Below are 13,163 nucleotides of genomic sequence, written 5' to 3'. Positions count from 1 at the left end.
AAATTAGTCCCAACCAAGAAGACCAATATGCGTAGTCTAGACAAAACCATTGTTCATTAAACACAGAAGTTCCTGTTATGCAAAATGAGCCCTAACCACATGAAAAGTGGAAATTGTTGACATTTTCTTTTGCAGGCCGCTAAAAGTCATTGTCTAAACCCATCAACGCACATTTTGGTTGCAGTTCCCAATGAGCTGTTCCACCTTCTTCTGGACCACCTTATAGAATTATTAAATGGAATTAGACAGAATCTTGAGTCTCACCTAATGACGTTTCGAACATAACAAAGAATAATCTTTGTCAAGAATTTTCAAGTTGAAATTGGCGATATGTGAAATATACTCTTCATCAAACAATAAAGCTTACAGATGAACATCTCTCTTACAAAAAGCCATGCGTTGTGATCCAATCATATGTAAACATTGTGAAAGACGTATCTTAATCTACCACTGTGGAGTAGGACTGAGGGCCAATTTATCACAGTGATGTATCACCCTTGCATCAAGCAAGGTAACACAAGGGTAATGCAACACTAAAGTCAGATTTACCAAGCAATGCTGCCTTGCATTATTTGCCCCAGAAAGGCATTCCATAGGTGAAGCTTGGGAGTTCCCACATATCCACCCATGAATGTTGGCACATTCCCAGACTTACCATTAGTGGTAGACCTGGGAATGGATCAAAATGATATGTCTTCCCAGGGGAGGCATACCAAGGAGAAATATCTTTATTTCTTCTTGTTTTCCCTCTTTCTATGTGTGCTGCAGGTCACAGCACACATAGGAAGACAAATAAGCCACAGAGGATTGTTTTTGTGCAGGAAGGTACCTGATTAGAGATCAGTTGGGGAGATCCGCTCATCCTACTACTTTTGTACAACTGATTGAAACAGTTTTACTCATTGAACACTGTCTGTAGGAACATAAGAATGGAAGATAAAGGTCACAAAGACCCTTTCCTCTATCCTTGCCAACAGCCTTCTTCCATAAGGTGGAGTTTACTTGATCTGATTCTAGTGCATCATGAGGTGAACCCATTCAGATTAGCACTCATAGGGGATTTCTGTCAGAAGCAGAAAAAATGGAAAAGAAGAACAGTGTTTCGACTATTTTGTGGTAACTCAAGACATTTGGGGGGTCATTCTAACCCTGGCGGTCGGCGACCGCCAGGGCTAAAATGACGGAAGCACCGCCAACAGGCTGGCGGTGCTTCCTTGGCCATTCTGACTGCGGCGGTAAAGCCGCATTTAGAAAAGGGCAACCGGCGGTTTCCCGCCGGTTTACCCCTGGCCCAGGGAATCCTCCATGGCGGCGCTGCTTACCGCCATCCTGTTCCTGGCGGTTTTCATCGCCAGGAACAGGATGGCGGTAACGGGTGTCGTGGGGCCCCTGGGGGCCCCTGCAGTGCCCATGCCACTGGCCTGGGCACTGCAGGGGCCCCCTAACAGGGCCCCACTAAGATTTTCAGTGTCTGCAAAGCAGACACTGAAAATCGCGACGGGTGCCACTGCACCCGTCACACCACTTCGACTCCGTCGGCTCCATTCGGAGCCGGCATCCTCGTAGAACGGGGTTTCCTGCTGGGCCGAAGGGCGGCCTTCCGCCGGCCCAGCGGGAAAGCCAGAATGGCCGCCGCGGTCTTTTGACTGCGGTGCAGTCATTCGGCGGTTCCCGTTTGGCGGGCGGCAACCGCCGCCCGCCTATGTAGGAATGACCCCCTTGGTCAGAGAACATCCTGTTCTCTTGTGAGAAGTAAAGGAAGGAATCCTACTTTGTGTAGGTTCTTGAGAACTAGAGCTTACTTCTCAAACGTTTTGTAAAACATTTCTACCTTACATTTTTGTTACATTTGGTGGCTAAATATGCTCTCTACCATTAAATGCTACATCACTTTCAGTCTTAGCAGTTCCATAACAAGAACTCAAATAATATTTTACTCGTTTCCAATGTATATTTTCTTTGCTTATGCCTACTTGAATATAAGTATATTCCATATGAGACAGTAACAGTTTTCCTTTTTGAGATGTCATGCAGGTGCTCTTTCTGCCATTACATCTGGTAATGTTAGAGTTACATTTTACTTAAAAGTTTACAATAGTTAGGTTTTTAACTTCCATTAATAGTGCTGCTTTCCTATGTTGGGGGAATATTTGTTCATGTCTTCGGTTTTTTTATGCAAAGGTTTGGGACAGGTGATTGATTTTTGCCTGTTTAAAAACAAATGTATGTTAACATTACATGAGTAGCTTAAAGTTTAAATGTCTGTTACTTTTAATCACTAAAAAATACAGGGTTTAGATTGTTTTATATTGTGTTTATGCCACATTTTACCCATATATTTTGTGCAATTTGTTTTTGGGAGTTGATGCATTGAAAAAGTGAACTTCTATTTTTTTACTTTTTATTGATGAGTTTTCTCCCATGCAGATTTCTATGTTTAAGGAAATTTAAATAAAAATAATTATTTTACATTCTGCTTTTAAGTTTAAAGTTAAGCAGCTGACTTAAGTTAGCTATTAGTAATTTAGATTATTTTATTTATGTTTTAGAGCAAAATATCTATCTATCTATCTATCTATCTATCTATCTATCTATCTATCTATCTATCTATCTATCTACCTACCTACCTATCTATCTATCTAGCTTTCTATCAATATGTCTGTCTGTCTATCCATCTATATACAGTTAAGGAAATTTAAATAAAAATAATTATTTTACATTCTGCTTTTAAGTTTAAAGTTAAGCAGCTGACTTAAGTTAGCTATTAGTAATTTAGATTATTTTATTTATGTTTTAGAGCAAAATATCTATCTATCTATCTATCTATCTATCTATCTATCTATCTATCTATCTATCTATCTATCTATCTACCTACCTACCTATCTATCTATCTAGCTTTCTATCAATATGTCTGTCTGTCTATCCATCTATATACAGTTACAGTACTTTACGGTATGAGTTGAGATAACTATAACTGGTGTAATTAAGTGGTTTTGTTCATTGCTATCATCCATGCTATAACATCCCTTTAACTTGTGTTTCTGTCAATGAATTTATGTTTTATTAATGTAAAGAAAGTTGTACATTTCTATGTGCGTCGTGGTTTTGGATGCCCAATCCCCTGCTGCACATGACCTTAGGTGAGGCCATGCGCCCAACACCTTGCTCCTGTGCATTCCTTGGGGAGAAGGGTTTTCACCCAGTCCCCCCCACTGGTGCAAACCCTGCAAGCGCAGTCTAGTCCTGCGGCCAGGCCCAGCCCCCAAACTCCAACTTTCACCACCCAGTAGGTACTCATGGCTGAGTTTGTGATGTAACTATATAAAGGGCTGTCATTTTAAGTGAGGAAGATGTACTGACTTTGTCAAGGGTCAGAACACCACGACGTAAACAAAGTGGGCCTGTTGGCTTCATGAAGGAATTGGCAAATAAACATATATCAGCAGAAATTTTGTCTTTGTCAAATGTCACCAATAACTATGATCAAATGTATGCTATAAATTCACACATTGCAATATTTAATGAAAGTGACTGCTAACAAATATTTGAATAAAGCCTTACTAAAAACATGTCTTTGAGTATTTTTTATCATTTTGCAGGCCATAAAATGCAACCCATGACCCCACCACAAGGGGTGTCCGCACTCCAGCAAAACAGCGTACTGCTCCAGTATAGTGTTTTTAAAAACTCGCCTGGGCTAATGGATTCAATGGCTCAGGAAATTTACTGTTAAATTCATTTTTATGGTGCTAGGGGGGTGTTGCACTCGCTGAAGTCCCCCAAAACAAAAATTGTTGGTGGCGCGCCTTCCCCTTCTATAGGCACCACCAAGGAGACAAAATACAATTTTTAAAAAGGCTACGAGGAGAGCACCAAGGCCACTGCTGTCCCTGCCAGCTCCCCATCCATGAACACATAAAGGGTGCTGGCAATAGTTTTTTAAAGTGGCTGAGTCGGTGCCTATCCGGGCATCTACAGCATGGTTACTCATTAGGGAATTGAGAGGGAAACCCCAAGCCCCCCCTGGTTCCTGGTGGCTCAAGAACACAGTGGGAGCTTCCTCCTCTGCTCTTGCCTGACCCGTACCAAAAGATATGTTCCCTGCCCTGGCAGGGAATACATTTTATATTCCCTGCCTGCATGCTCCTATGTAGGGAACTCAACAGTGTCCCGAGGGGATGGACTGCACCACTTATCTGGCCCAAGGAAATATGGTCTCCAGGGCAGAAGGGCCCCTGCCCTAAATTGTAAAATTAGCCCCAGGGGGTGAGATCCCTGGTTCCTCTAAGATGATCTACTAAATTGTAAAATCAGCTATGGGGGATGGGGTACCTGAGGCCTCTAAGCGGCTAGGAGAGGTGACCACTGCCTGCTCCCAGTTGCGAATGGCTTCACCCTAAATAAGAATATTCACCCTGGGGGATGAGGCCAGGGTTCCCCATAAAGCTTAGGGAGGGGGACAACTGTATGCTACCTTTTGCAAATAGCCTTGTCACCTCCTTCAAGTAGGTAATACAATATCAATGTTTTGATACTGGATTTTAGTCACAAAGCATAAATTCTTATCTACAGATATTGGTATTTGGAAGAGAGCTACTTACACAGCTCTTCAAAATACCAATTCAAAAATGTATCACAAACCCAAATTGTGATTTGGTAACAAGTTACAGAATGGCTCCGATTAGAGTTTTAGAACCTTAGAATTGTTTTTGAAAAGGGGCCCTTAAACCTTTGGCCTTCTCAATACAATTTCAGTCACTGGATATCAGTGAATTTAACAATATAGGGTCTGGATGTCTGACTGATGTCTGACCTGCTATATGTTTTGGCACCATTGATATATGATCCTTCCAGACATAAGTTAAAGTTTTTTTTTTGGTATTGCTCAATCTCAAACCTCTATGGAAAGCCCAAAACTCCAGAAATACTGCATCCATAGTCAATTTCCTTTTCTGAAATACTTTCCCCAATTGCATAGTTATGTATTGTATATTTGTTTACCAGAATAAGGTCTTTCTTCTCTGTTCCCTACCATTTGTTCTATAGTTTCAACCTTTCTGTTTGAGGTATCTCGGTTTTTGTGTCTTATTATCCTTCTAGAGCCCTAGTGCATTTTGCATGCTTAACCCATTAAGCCTGGTGGCCTGATAGGCAAGCACTTCATGCTGACTACAAAAATAAGGCCCTGAACTACTAAAAGATACAGCTATCATAAGGCTAGTACCTAGAAATGAGTAGGTTAGGAAAGCCAATCTAAAGGGGAAAAGCTAATATGCATTCCATGGAGTGACTTTGTGTTTTAATACATTAAGATGCCACCTGGCAACAAGGGCGGGAGCACCGTAATTATACAGCTCCTGCACTGTCACTCTTTAGCTGTTAGAAAGGGGTACACTTAAAAACATAATTTAGTTACTATTAAAATAGTCTGCACTAAAGGGAAAATGTCTGAAAGAACAAGAATTACAACATGCTTGGAAATTAAAGGAAGAAGATGGGCCATTGGAGGAAAAAAATAAAAAACTGTGGAAGACAAGTGCATAACTTATGTAACCACTGACACTGGTCTGGGCCATTAAAGGTGGAGCAGGTCTCAATGAGAAAACCAGTTAGGTTGGGCTTTGATCCTTCCGATTGACTGATTATTGAATATTGTACACATTTTTTATTTGTTTCTGCATTATCAAAGAGGCATGTTGCTGTCATCTCTTAATATGCTCAAAGCTCAAAAACATAACAGAGATGACAGCTGCTTTCAAGAGTCAACCACATTGTCATTCCTCATCAACCTGTCTGTATCCAACGTTAATCTTAGTGAAGTTTTTGAATTATTATTGAGGTCTGAATGGGAATGCTATCGCTCTACATCACTGCTGTCAGTGATAAAATTGGTTGAACATCACAAAAAAAGTCATCAACCCAGTAATTTTGAATTGATTATGTCATCATTGTACTATATTATACATTTTTACCTGTTGTTTTTATGTTAATTTGGCACAAAAATTGAGTTATTTGAAACAGGGTAACCTGTACTAACTTAATAAACATAATCTGTTTGGATCAAAACACAGTTCTGAGAGAAACCCTGATCAACCCCTGGCAAGCAGAAGACAATACCCAAAACTAGTGTGCTAAGTTTTAGAAGTACCAACAATTTTAAAGTAAAGAACACAACCTAAATTAATACCATTCCAAAACAAAGTCATGTAAATAGAGACAACATTTTAATGAACAGAAAGATGCCAAGATCATTAAAATGGGGTACGTGGAGCCATAGAAATGCATTTTTACATTTTTAAGACAAAATGCACATACAAAAGTAAAGCTCCATTAAAAAAGCAATAGTTTGTGTTTGATTAGGATTTCAAACAGACCGTTATAGAGTGCAGGTTAGATACACCAAGTGGGGGTCACCCAATCAAAGACTGTGCATTCAGTCTTAGGACATGATTTAGGTCTTCGTCGACGGAATACTCTGTCACAAATGTGACAGCTATCCCGTCCACTTTATTATGATCTCCACAGCCCATCATGGGATCGTAATAAGGCAGAAGGGATATCTGTCATGTTTGTGAAGGAGAATTCCCCTCTGCCAAGACAGAAATCAGGCCCCTAGTCTCTAAAACTGGAAATCAAAATCCTTCAACAGAGCAAACTCAAAGGCTAAGGCAAGCAAGGGTCCCTGAAAGATGGATAAGTCATCGTCAAGCTCCTGCTGAAGCTGTTCGTTTTAGTGGTAAAAGCTCTGAGTGAGGCAAAGCTGCATTTAAATCTTTTTTATCATATTCCTTTATTATTTTATAAAGATTTGCTATCATTTCTAGAAAGCAGTGCACATGTTAAAAAAAATGAAAAATGCATAGTGTAAATCATGTGGATGCCAACTACCAACAAACATTAAACAAGATGATTACAGCAGCTTCCAAGATGATTGATAAGATAACATCACATAACATCTTACTATCACAGAACCTCAGGTGTCCCAATGGCCTTCAGCCTTCCATAAGCTGTGTTACCAATAAGCAAATGTATGAGGGAACACAAAAACAGGTTGAACTAGGGGAAAAACAGGGGTCAAAAAAGTGTAACTCTAAGCTGACAGAGTGCAACTAGTGTTTCAGTCAATTGGCACTGAGGGCTTGAGTCTAAGAAAAATCCCCAGAGCTCTTCAGATCGTGATAGTCTATTATTGATTTTGTCGATCAACTTCTCTAATAAAGCCATATCAAGCCTTATTTGGCTATTCCTTAAGTGGTAGATAACCACTTGTCTGCATGAGATGTTAGGATAGGAAGGTTAGCAGTTGTAGCTTCTTCCCCAGCCACCAATGACTACGCCACACAAAGAGCTCTGTATTATACTTTTTTTGTAATCTGTGTGTAACGGCAAACTCAACATTCTAGACCTACATTTACTTCACAATGCTCTAACACTTACGTCATAGTCCATCAAGAACCGTTCCGTCACTCATCACTCAAACAACACTACCTCTCTCCCTCTGTTAAATAAAACATTAATTTTTTTTACAAATATGTATACAAACATAGTTCTTCAATGAGCCTTCAGCGTACTCTGATCTTGTCTTCAGAAACTGGAAACCAGCAATAGAAGTGTCCAAGATCTGCACTGGTGATGCAGGAGCAACAGCAGTCAGGGGTTTTTTACTTCCATTTTAGAACCAGTCTCTACCTTGACATCAGCATCTGACGAGTGGTGAGCTACATGTTGGTAATGCAGGGAATGTCAAGTAATGGATTTCCCAGGACATTGGGCGGTCACCATGTGTCCTTTGCTACTCATGACATGTAATGGCTCAGCAAAAAATAGAGCATCACACTTACGTTTTCTCCATTGATAAAAAAGTACTTGATCTCCTCTTGTGAAGATAATTGTTTTTTGCATGCCATCGCTTGTCAGCAGAGTTCTTCATTTTTATTTTACAAACCAAGTCTTTGATACACTTTCCGCCTCAGTACTTGAGCTTTTATTAGTCCATTGGGGTAACTTGGTCGTCATGGCTCTCCCGAACATCAAAGTTGTAGGGCTTTCACCTGTGGTCAGTGAGGTGTCGAACAGTAAACTTGAAGGGTAGTTTTAGGGTCAAGCTTTTCTAATGCTGCACGCTGAACAGCTTTCTTCAATTTACTCATGAAAAGTTCAACAAGGACATTGGCCTGTGGCCACAGAGGTGTGCCCTTCTGAAGTTTCACATTAAGATTATTGAGAAAATCTTAGAATTTTTGATTTTTTGAAACCCCATTTTGAAAAGATGCCGTCTAATATTTTTATGACTCTCTCTTGAGTGATAGGTGAGCAATCTTCTATTAATTGAAAACTGGAGTTTTCATCCATAATCACCATTAGGTGATGCCTATTAGCAAAATGACCAAAAAAGTTAGTAGCAATTCTTTCCCATGCATGCTTTGGAAACTCTGATATGATTAATGTGTGTAGAGTTTCAATAGATGGCAGGCCTTCAACTCTCTTTCAACTCTTTCATCAAGTTGAGGAAACCAGATTCAGTTTCAGAGAGCTCGCTCTGTGGCAACGATTCCATGATGTCCTTCATCATCCACTTCAATTATCTGTTGTCGTAGCCTCTCCGGCAGAACAATTGTCTAACCCCTCAAGATAATCGGTTCTTGAGTCACAGAAAGTTAACCTTTGACATTTTTAAACTTCTGGTATTCACTGTCACAGGTAAGAGGTTGAGTGTACGGGTTCCACAAGTGATGTGTAATAATGTCTTTCAGTTTTAACATGTCACTATCTTGACATGTGGCAGTGACAATTTGTTCCAACAAATTGGCGGCTGGTGTGTTTGATTTCACAATGAAATTTGTGTAGGCTTCAGCCGCCTTGGAAAGGGTACCATGACACTGTATAGGCACTCTGGAGAAGTAGTCAGAAGGGTTTTGATCTTTCTCTGGACGGTGCATGATTGTGTAGCTGTATTCTTATAATCGTATACCCCAACATACAATGCAAGGAGGCATTTTGGTCTTCAGATTTCAAAGCTGGTCAACAATGCTTGATGATCTATCACAAGCATAAAAAGCTTTCCTTATAAGTACACGTGGAAATGTTCACGAACCCACACCACTGCTAAACATTCTTTCTCAGGTTATGGATAAGCAAGTTCAGTTTGAGACAAACCTTTGCTTGCATATTTCACAGAATTCTACAGTATGTCCTTGAGCATTTGGGTGTCTACTGTGCTGTGCAAGGATTGCACCTAAAAAGACAGGGCTAGTGTCAGCAGCAACTTAGGTTTAAAGCTTTGGATCAAAATATGCCATTTCAGTAGCATTCTCAATGGCTTGTTTGATTCTTTTAGAACTTTGCTTGCATCCAGGTAACCAATGAAATGAAGCAGTCTTTTTCGTCAAGTTCCTCAATGTAGCACTCGCAGTGGTAAAGTCTTGTATATATCTAGAACAGGAACTGGTCATGCGAAGGACTGAATGTAACATGGAAACATCCTGAGGGGGACTGGCTGTTGATAATGCTTGCACTTTAGTGGGATCGGATGACATACCCCAATCAACAAAGATACTGCTAAAAAACTTTGGGTTTGTTGCATTGAATTCAAGTTTCTCAGCATTCAAAATTAAACCTGCATCAACAAGTAAACAACACACTTGCTTGAGAGCTTTGTCATGCATCTTCTGTGTAGCTCTGAAAACTAATATGTCATCACTATAGTTGAATGATATCTTGAAAAAGCTCTTTATCTTTATGATACACCAAAACGTAGGGCCTCATTACAAGCGTGGGGGTTCAAGGACCGCCACACTGGCGTTGACAGTCGGAACCCCGCACTCCGGGCAATCCGACTGCCCAATTACGACTTAGGCGGGCGGATCTGTCTAAAGACTGCTGTCCCCACCAGGATCACAGATCCCAATGGGGTGACCCCGATGTGGTGAACTCAGCTCCTGCTGGCTGATTACAACCCCACTTTCCGCCAGCCTTTTCATGGCAGGTACCCCGCCATGAAAAGGCTGGTGAAAAGCCAGTGCCGGGGTCCATCGCAGCCCCTGCACTGCCCAGGGCATGGGCAGTGCAGGGCCCTCCTGCCCCGCAGTGTTGAAATGTACACTGTCTGCTTTGCAGACAGTGTGCAATTCCGAAGGTGCTGGAGTGCTAGGATATTGGCCTCGGCTCCCTTAAAGGAGCTGAGGCCAATATCCTAGCACTGTTCCCACCAGACGTAATGCAATGTTCCCGCCAGTCAGTCTGGTGGGTACATTGTAATAGGCATGGGGGATGCCACTGTGTGCTCCCAAAGGCTTTGTTGGTTTGTTGATGGGACTGCCAAAGTCATAATCATGCCTTTAGTCTCTTATATAAAAATAGACCAATATTGGTGGAGCAGGTTGTAATGTACCTGCTGTTCTCCTCAAGCTCCAGCTGATGATTTCCTTTCTTAAATCAAGGCGAGAGAAGACTTGCTCACCATTCAATTCTGTTTTTATGTCAGCAATGCGTGGACCTGAATGTTGTTCTCTTTCAATTGCCTTTTTCTCTTGAGGCATATCCATACACATGTGTACAACTCCTTTGTTGTCTTTTTTGGGCACTGCTGCTATGGAAGAAACCCATGAGCAGTAGAAAGCTCAATTATCTTATGTTTAAGTAATTATTTGATCTCTTTTCCAATAGCTTCTCTAAATTAAATGCAATTTATCTATGTCTATGAGCAAAGGTCAGATGCCCTGATTGATAGGTAGTCTCACTTTCATAGTCTTAAGTTTGCCTAACCCATGAAACAATGAGGGGAACTGACTTACTATTTCATGATGAGCATTCGTGTTGAAGTTAACTGAGATCCATCCCATGTCAGCAGCTCTGCTGAAACTGAGCAAACAGCTACTTGCTGCCATAACTTGAAGCATATGAAGGGGCACTAGTACTTTTGCTTTCTTGTGTTTCATCATCGCCACAAATGAACCATGACTTTTAAATAGTATCATTACAGCCCATGTATACGTATGTATATACTTTTGTTTTTGATGGTGTCATTCGTGGCAATGGAGATAGTTCATTAAATTTCTCCTTAGGCAAAATGTTTATCGACACACCACTGTTGATAACCAAAAGGTACTGAACAACAGTTTACTTTCAATATAATCTTTGAACAATGTTTGAATGACTTTTGTGCTTTTTCATGTCGACTTTTCTTTGACTGGTATCTTTCTTCACATGCGGCCAATCAAACATGAGGACATTTTTCTGAGGTAAACATCAACATTGCACAGATATGTTCTTCACTTTCACTTAATATTGACACTAAAGAACTTTTCAACAATGATTTACATGATGATCGACTTAATTTGGTGTTGATTTGTCTCAATGGTGTTATCGCTTGGCCTTCTGGGCATGTGTTGAACGTCGCTTCTGGAAAGTTTTGACGACCATTTTGTCTTCTTGCCTTGATGCACTTACTTTTTCCTTCACCTTGCAAACCATTACAAAATGGTTTTCCTTTTCACAGCCTTTGAGTATTTTTCCAGTAGTGGGGCACTTACCTTTGTGTGGAAACGAAACTACACACCTGAAACACAACTTCCTTTTCTGTGGAGACTTCACTTTGTGTCCCTCAGCTTTGTGCTTCTGCTTAATTTTCATGTTCATGACTGACTCACTTTGGGCACCTCCAGCCTCCATGTCAGCAGCTTGTTGATCAGCATACTCTTCAGCTCAGGCATAGAGTCTAGAACTCACTCTAGACTATGAGTTTCTCTTATCAGTCTGAAGCAGTCTAACATGCATCCATCAATAACTCTGAGATGTATTCCTACCGCATCATTAAAGTCACTGAACTTACAATGTTTGATGAGCGTGTCCAGTCTCTTAACAAATTTGTATATGGTTTCACCAACTCTCTGTTGTTCTCGACTGGAAATGTACATTTTGAGCTCTACATTTGGCATTGGATTAAATTTGAGATTCAAGGCTTCTTTGATTTGATGGTATGTAACTTCAGCAGTTTGCTGCATTTTCTATATGACTTTTTGAACACCCTTACCAGCAAGATTCTTAAGGTACTTGATATTTGTTTTTTCTAGTGCATCAATGAAATCATAAACTTTCTCTATACAAACAGTCCATCTGTCTATATTATTCTGCTTTTTGGCGATATCGAATGGTGGTGGTGGTTTCAGAAAGGTGGCATTGTAACTGGTTCCAGGATTGTCTGACACTAAGAATTGAGTTCTCCTTGACACTCTCTCTTGTCCACTGTGACCTGTTTCATCCATGACATCGCTAAGGCCCTGTGATGTGCTGGCCTTTGGGTCATCTTTTATCGCCTGTAGAACTGTGACCTTTTTCTTGGTCTCCATTGGAGTCCTTCACTTTTCTGGAGACCTCTGGAGTTGTTCTGAGCTGCCACCCGGCAGCTGTGGTAATATGCCACTTCAGGTAATGAGCAGCTTAATAAGCACAACCCTGTGCTTACTCTTGGGTCTCATGGCCTACCGCTGAGGTCATAGAGATCTTCCTAATGAGGTTCTTGTAAGTGCAATCACAGTATGCTTTATCACCAATTATTCTTTCAGCTAGCACTTTTGAGTATTTTACTTGTATTTGACTATGTTAGTTCTCAGGGCTTCTTCTCTGCATCTGTTTGTGTCTGCCTTTAGTGTTATCACTCCTGATGATGTATTGATTTCTGTTGCGTACTTGTGCAGTACCTTTCTTTACGGCTTTGCCAGCAGGTATTTAGCCAACAATGTGTAGACTTCCCAGTGAAGCTTTAATCACCTTCAAGTGCTTCTCACCGTTTGGGGTTGTGCTTTGGCTCTACATATGCCAAATGTTGATTCCACACTTTGACTGAGGCACACATGGTACGCACAATCAGTTTGCTTGGACCACGGCAAACTTTCTGGGAGAGCATTGTCGATCTTCGGGTTACTTATCCCTTATCTCATTGCCAGTTGAACTGTCTTCCCCAGTCGGGTTACCCGCCAATGACTACGCCACGCACAGAACTATGTATTACACATCTTTATTCATCTGTGTGTAACCGCGAACTCAACAACTAAACCTGCATTCACTTCACCAAGCTCTTACACTCACATCACAGTTCTACAGAGCCCATCAAGAGCCAAATCTTCAAATGGCCTCCGCGGGAGTGCGACCGCATTGGCAGCCGC

This window comes from Pleurodeles waltl, chromosome 4_1, assembly GCF_031143425.1.
Source record: "Pleurodeles waltl isolate 20211129_DDA chromosome 4_1, aPleWal1.hap1.20221129, whole genome shotgun sequence".
Taxonomy (NCBI): Eukaryota; Metazoa; Chordata; class Amphibia; order Caudata; family Salamandridae; genus Pleurodeles; species Pleurodeles waltl.
The sequence above is the reverse complement of the archived record's forward strand: the minus strand, read 5'-3'. Positions refer to the sequence as shown.